Source organism: Penaeus monodon, chromosome 38, assembly GCF_015228065.2.
Source record: "Penaeus monodon isolate SGIC_2016 chromosome 38, NSTDA_Pmon_1, whole genome shotgun sequence".
Taxonomy (NCBI): Eukaryota; Metazoa; Arthropoda; class Malacostraca; order Decapoda; family Penaeidae; genus Penaeus; species Penaeus monodon.
The window spans coordinates 13,673,825-13,681,108 of NC_051423.1; the positions used below are offsets into that span (position 1 = coordinate 13,673,825).

Genomic DNA, 7,284 nt, shown 5'->3' on the forward strand with positions numbered 1-7,284 from the left:
TGGATGCAGAGAAACAGGAAAGCGTCATTGCAGATGTTGCATTGCACCTATTCTATCCAAATATCTTTTGTTATCACTGCTAAAATAGCTGTAGCAATAATCAGTTATCAATAGTTTACACTTATATTGTTGAAAAAGGGTTCCCACTTAAGTCAGGTACAATATTAATAAAAGTCTACTTTGCTCTATCGGAACTATTACTTGAGTTTTTACATAATCTCTAAGAAGGTTTAAAACACACGAATGTCTTATTTTACGCTATGCCAACGATTAACAGTAAGAATGAATATTCATCTATATTTCATTGACTAACTGTAAGAACTGCAACATACAGAGTGTTGCGTTACATTATTATTTTGCAATGTGCATTTCCAGGCACCGGGTCCTAAGTCTTCTTCTCGGTCCTTGACGTTCACAGTTTAAGTCAAGTAACATCATCTGACTTTTATAATCTGTAGAATTATCAATTTATCAATGAGTATAAAGACAAGCCAGATACATGAATGTCCAAACCTACATCTATCTAGCTGAAAAGTATTACAAATTAAACCATACTTATACAGGGTATGTCATTTTACAATTTATGAACCTTGCAATCCATATATATTATACTCAGGTAAAAGTTCACATCTCTATAACTGCAGGTCTTAACTCAATCTGAGAATCTGTTATTTTTATATATTTTATGGACTGAGGACCCTGCCTGAGCTGTACATATTTTGTAGTTTGATAAACATTATCATAAACCATCGTTATCGACATGACACAGTTTTCTCCTTAGGCTTACCAAAGAGTAATGTTACCCTGGACTTTCATGCCTACACAATAAAGCAGGATGCTAAGGTGATATGGTAAAACTTATTGTTAAAGACACAGTGCTGTACAGGTATATGTTGTCCACTAACACTAGCAAATACAAGAATTAAATACTTAACAAGGGCGGTTTATACAAGTGTTATTTCTAATATTAAACCTGCAAGATGGTAAAATAAAATATTAACCTTAACATTTTAGCATAGAGACTGTTGGCGACCTCTTCAATAATATACTTACGTGTCGATTCTAAGTTAGGATTGAAATTAAAATACCCAACGATTCCACTGACACTATCTAGATTAATATGGCTATCTTGTAAACGTCCAAGTCTATACAGTAAATTCTTATACTCAAATATTACCTACTATTCTAGGTAATGTTATCATATACAGCATTACAATATAAAACTTCTCACAATGACAGTACACTTCAGTTTCTGAATATATTTAGATATCACTTTCAGTTTTATAATATCATGAGAATATTATGGAAAGGGAAGATGACTTTAAAAATAACAAAATACTTCAAAAACTTATCACAGATTAATTAGAAACCAGTCCTCAAGCATTATCATAAGCTCTATACAACTCTGGAAGTGATGTTTTAGTTACAGATGTATAATGATTACAGGAATCACCACAACCTATGCACCTGATTTACAGGAGACATAAGATCCTATAAAAGGTATCACAGAGAATAAATACTCCACTGCTCTATAAATACACACATACACGTTTTCTCCATAACAGAATCGTATATAACGTTGAAAATACTGTGGGTAATATTACAACCCTTGGCACTAAATACCTCTATTTCAAAAAATATACCAAATAAAACAGGCTAAATCAATTATTCAGTCTGACTAGGGTTTGGATTTCACCATTTGTGTTTTTGTTCAACAGATTAATTAAATTCTCCAGTCTTTCCTCAAGACTCGTTATCCTCTTAGTGAGATTGCCGTATGTCTGTTATCTCGTCGACCTTTTCACTCATAATTTCAGCCATGTGGCCTCGAGTTCCTTGATGCTGACTTCAGGTCTTGCTGCTCGTTGCGGTGGTACTCTCCTCGGCGAATCTACTGCCCTTCCTGGCACGGACGCTGCCCTTGTTGTCGGCGGACTCGGTCTCTCGAGCTCTTAGGCACTCAATGATGTTGGTTTTCAGAAAAGACGGCAGGGCTACATCTATGCATTTCTTATTCTCCACCATGTAAAGTCTATTTGCCTGTGAAACAAAATTATTCAGAAATATTGTACGTCTGATGTTTCTAGTTGTTTATTTTGAAGCTTTACAATATGGTAATGGGGAAGTGGTAATTAAAGTAGAAAATGTTCTGATATGAAACAATTTACTGATTTGCTCATATTGTACCTCATTTTTTCGTCAGTAATGTTTCTGTAATCTTTACTAATCAAATAAGTGTATTAGCATACCTTTTTTGGATGGTTCGGAAGAACAAAAGCACGTGAATTGTAGCAATCATGTTTGCATATATAGGAAACCTTTGTCAGCATTTCTCGCAATCTGAAACATTTTATTACAGCAAGTGAAATAAGCATTTAGTTATATAACTTATACAGCATATAGTTGTTGATGTTTTAACTACGCTATCAATGCAATAATTACCTCATCTCTGTCTTTTACCATAGCATTCAGCTCTATTAAACCCACTTTCTAAAAGATTAATCATTCATACACTTGTAAACATACAACCCCGCCTCTTACTTGGGAATCTTGATGTGAGACCGAGGTATGATGTTGTGGAGAAGTTCTTTTCCATCTGAAATACAGCTCTGTTTGCTTTATAAGCCTCTCCAGATGAGCCGAGTTCCTTAAACCCTGTTGGCAAACAATCACTAATTAATTAACACCAATTAAAATCTTCAGAATCATTCAACCATTAAAATCATTAAAGCCATTTTATACAGATATCAGCATGTATAAAAATGGCGAACACCAATACTTCGTTTAAAATGTTTTTTAAAGGCTTGATTGAAAATCAGATGCCTTACCTGAACGTCATTGACTGCAAGAGCCACCAGAAGATTGGAGAGGATGATGGAGACGAGGATGACAAAGAACAAAATATAATATGTCCAGTTGCAACTAAGTGTGATAACCCAACTACAAAATCATCTTGAAAGTCTAGTTCACGATCATCATGGTAAGTGTCTTGGTGAATGTCAAGACTGGATTGGTGAATACCTGGTTCTCTTGGTTTCCTGCGCCAGGGTCCTTGGCATAATGGAGAGCAACATAGAACGCAGACGAAAATGCAAGAAGGAGGCAAAAGTATATAGCAAATATACGAACAAGACCTTGGCCACTCTGGTAAACATGACGACATATATGCCACAGTTTGGAAATCGTCCGATAAGCACCATGCACTCGGTCCACATTAACAGGAGCATCCATGTGGCCAGATGGTGTTGCCATTCCTTTGGCACCGAAACAGGCACGACTAGCAGAACGAGAAGAGTTATCATCACATGGAGGATGCCAGAAAGTGATCGGAACCATGCTAGCTTATTCTGCATAAGGGATAGCATTGTTGTAGGAGGATAAGACTGTCTGAAATATCACCAAACCTTGAGAACCTGGTCAGCTTCATCTGGAATAGCTGATAGCCCCCACTCGCCCTGCACATGAGATTCACCCCACTCCTTCCATTCCTGGCCTCGCTCCTCTACGAGGGCCACTAACGTTAGTGTGACTCGTAGTCACACAAATTTGTTGAAGGTCAGAATGGTGGTCAGCACTGCATAAATAAAATAAAAGACAACTTCTATTAAAATAATCTCCGCACATTCATCCACTTCAGAAGAAGAAAGGCTTCACAAAGAGGATGGCTCAGGAGCTTTGCTTGACCCATGTCCACAAATGACTGTAGGTTTTGTACCTGATTCTTCTCGAATGACACGGTAAGAGGCAAAAAGTTCAGAGACACTTCTAAAGTCTTTGTATTAATTTTGGGAGAATTTGTGACCAGGCAGTGGTCAAAGACCGCATCCATGGTGCCCGGGAGATGATGCAGGATATAGGATAGCACGCTTTCACCATTGTCATCAACGGCTGCTAGATCGGCTCCTGCGTTGAGGAGCGCCACCATCGAGGGAATCGAGCGCGCTTTCGCTGCCTTGTGAAGCGGCGTTTCTCCGTTCGCATCCTTGGCGCGCACCAGAGCCCCTGCCTTGAGCAAGACTGCAATAGCTTCAACGCACCCTGATGCACTGGCATCATGCAGAGGCGTATGTCCTCGCATGTCCGGTGATCCACGACTCCTGGCCGCCCGGAGGAGAGAAAGCAGCTTAATGCATGCAGTCGATTGCGACGCCGCTGCGTAGTGCAGGGGCGTCGTCCAAAATGATCTTGGCATACACCGATGCCCCTGCCGACAGCAGGTAACTAAGCCGGCTGTCCACCGTAACTGTGCCGCACGGTGAAGGGCTGTTTCATGGAACGAGCCTCCATGGCCATTGATATGCACGCCTGCAACCAAGAGAGCTTTAAGGCCTTCCAGAGATTCGTATCCACCACTTTCAGCAATCTGGCGGCGTCAGGATCCCACGCGTTGAGGTCTGCTGACGACATGCCACTATTTGATTCATCTGAAAAATGTGTAACCTGACTTCAGTTTATCTACTGTCAAATACTAAATATTTGATTCAAGTATAGATGTCTCTTTGATCAATATCTTCCAAAATTACACAAATTGGTAATATACACAACAAACAGGTCTATTGTTTGTTTTTTTCTGCCGAATTACAGAGAGAAGAATATTGCTACAAGTCGGCATAGATTTCAATGCCTAACCTGTACTTAACATATCTGACAATGTCTCTGACACACTGTCGAGGTCTGGTGAATGAGCTTCCCACACAGGCATCAGAGGGCGACGGGACGGCTGTGTAGCTGAAGTTCCCTTGACCACGTGACATGGCTCTTCCTCACCTGCAAGATAAAGACAACGTTGCAATGGGCGTCATATGTACCACAAAGCCTTAGAAGCTAAAAGAAACTTGGCAATGTCCTGGCATTCCGTGTATATGCACCTACTGAATACTTCTAGATAATGTTATGAGAGAAAGACATCAACATTAGTTATATACACATGCAATACCTATTTATTCACAAATGTTTCATAACCCACTGGAAACCGGTGTACTCTTAACACTAATATGATTGGCACTGTACACAATATCCTGCAATCATAAGGTAGGCTTTAACCATAAAAGTCATATGACCAAAGGTCGGCCCGAGCATCAAGATAATGGGGAACAAGGTCACGTTTTTTCTGACAGCTTTAGTTGCTTTTAAGTTTGATTTCTTTGTTTATTTTCCCCCTAATGCGGGGGGTTAATATTGTTGCAGACTGTTTCAGATTTTTTCAGTTATTGGGTTTCGAAAGGAAAAATGGAAAACATATGAAGTTTAATACGAAAAACCTTTTTTATGCTCTTTCTGTTTTTTTAATATAAAATAGCAAACTTTCACTCGTAGGATACCTATCTGAAGCATCTCCACGAAAATTCTAGACAGTTTTGAGACGATTTTGAGACTAAAAATTGTCAAAAATGTCTCAAAAAATGTCAGGCCCGGGGTCGACACATAAAAAAATCAATAAAAAGATAGATTTAAAAAAATATTTCATATTTCTCAAGATAATAAATAAGGGTTTTAAATTTTTTATACAATGCAGTCATGAACACGTCATTTTAAATAAAAACCAACATTTATTAAAAATTAAATGATACAGGCAACAAGCCCTTTGAGCTACTCGTTCACTTGCCTCCCATTTTTTCAGGTTTTAAAAATACCTTTAATGATGCAAGAGTTTTTGTAATTATTGCGTAGCGTTACACATATTTTAACATATTTTCAGGAAACAAACAAATTAAAGAAAATGGAATTACCTTTTTTGAAGCGCTTCAGCAACATTGTGGGTTATTTTAAACCTTTAAAACCCTTTAAATATGTTTTTTTTAAGTAAAACATATCTTGCATGAGTAACACATACAAAGGCCCAGGTACGAAAATATATGAAAATTAAGGGAAAAGGGTTCTGCCGAAAAGTGGAGGCCCTACTTGTAGTGGGCCTTTTTCCCAAAATTTTTTTTTAATCTAGGTAGGGATAAATCAGATGAGACAAATCCTTTTTCTCCCCTCTCACTCTCTCTCTCCTCTTCTCTCTTCTCTCTCTCTTAAAATATAATATTTTTATATATATATTTTATATAAAGTATAATATATGTGTAATATATGGGTGGGTGCCCATGTGCATGGTGATTGAACGAGGTTTGGACCCTAGATGTGTTAGTGCTTGATGCCTCTTGCTTGCAGCTTCCACCCTACTACTCAGTGCGAAAAAAGGGGCAGTTTTTGCATAAGTCTCCCTGCCAGGTCACAGCCTCTCCTCATTAAGATTTCTGCAGGGGCCTCCTGTGGCATCCAGGGAAACTGGGCACTTGCGGCCCCAGGCAAAACTTGGGGGATCTTGGAGCAGCGGGGTTGCCCCAGAGGTACGGGCTATGGCCCCCCGGGGTGGGAACGCTCTGGCTCCGTATAACTCCTGCCTTACCACCCGGGTAAGGGGGCGGGGAGGGGGGGGCCTTGCCAGCCTCCTCCCCCGAAAACCCCTGGAACTAAAAGATAAATGATATGGGGGGGGGGGTGTTGCCCCTTCCACCCACAAGTAAGGCAGCTGGGGGCCCTGCGGGAGGGCAAATTTTTGGGGCGCATTTTGGAACGAGAGTTTTTCGTCCCCCCTGCCCCCGGGCAGGCCCCAACCCCCATAAGCATTGAGGCAAAGCCCCGGGGGGCCCGGGACACAGCCTGCCCCCCCTTTTTTATCTGGGCTGTGTCGGCGGGGGGGCAAGGTGGAGCACCAGAGTGACCACCTCAGTTTAAACCCCGGGGCGGTTTTTCTGGGTGGGCTTGGAACATTGGTCCTTTGGCAGGAGACATTACCTTTTGCTATCGCGGGGAATTGGGGCGCGGGGGTTTGAGGTGGCTCCCCCTTAAAAAGGTGAGAAATTTTGTAACAGTACGATCAGTGTGGGTGGGTACACCTACTGGTGGGTCGCAGCGTGATCCCCACTTCCGGGGTAATAGCCTCTCCAGCTGCTTCCCCTCGGTAGTAGAGGTAAACCCCGGGTTTAACTTATGGCTTTGAGACGAAGCTTCTTTTAGCTTCATTTCCATTGCTGATAGGCCCTACGATTTTTTAAAAATTGACGTAAAAGACTTTCTATGCCAAACTTCATCGGGGCAGACAATGCCCCAGCGAGATTTTTGATTGTTCTGGGGGATTCAAGCGGTATCGGCGTGACCGACGGCTATGAGATTCTGCGGCCCCATGACTAGGAGTGACCCCAGCAGCGAAAAAAGCCCCCTTTCTCCGGACTTTGCTAGGTCCCAGAAAATGAGGATTTGTCCTGGTACCACACCCCAACCCGCATTGCTCGCAGG

The 7,284-nt window shown here is 41.1% G+C and overlaps 1 pseudogene; it reads right to left on the reverse strand.

Moving 5' to 3' along the window:
• Positions 1-1,344: 1,344 nt before the first annotated feature.
• LOC119596824 lies at positions 1,345-4,769 on the reverse strand (annotated as a pseudogene).
• Between the last annotated feature and the right edge of the window lie 2,515 nt (positions 4,770-7,284).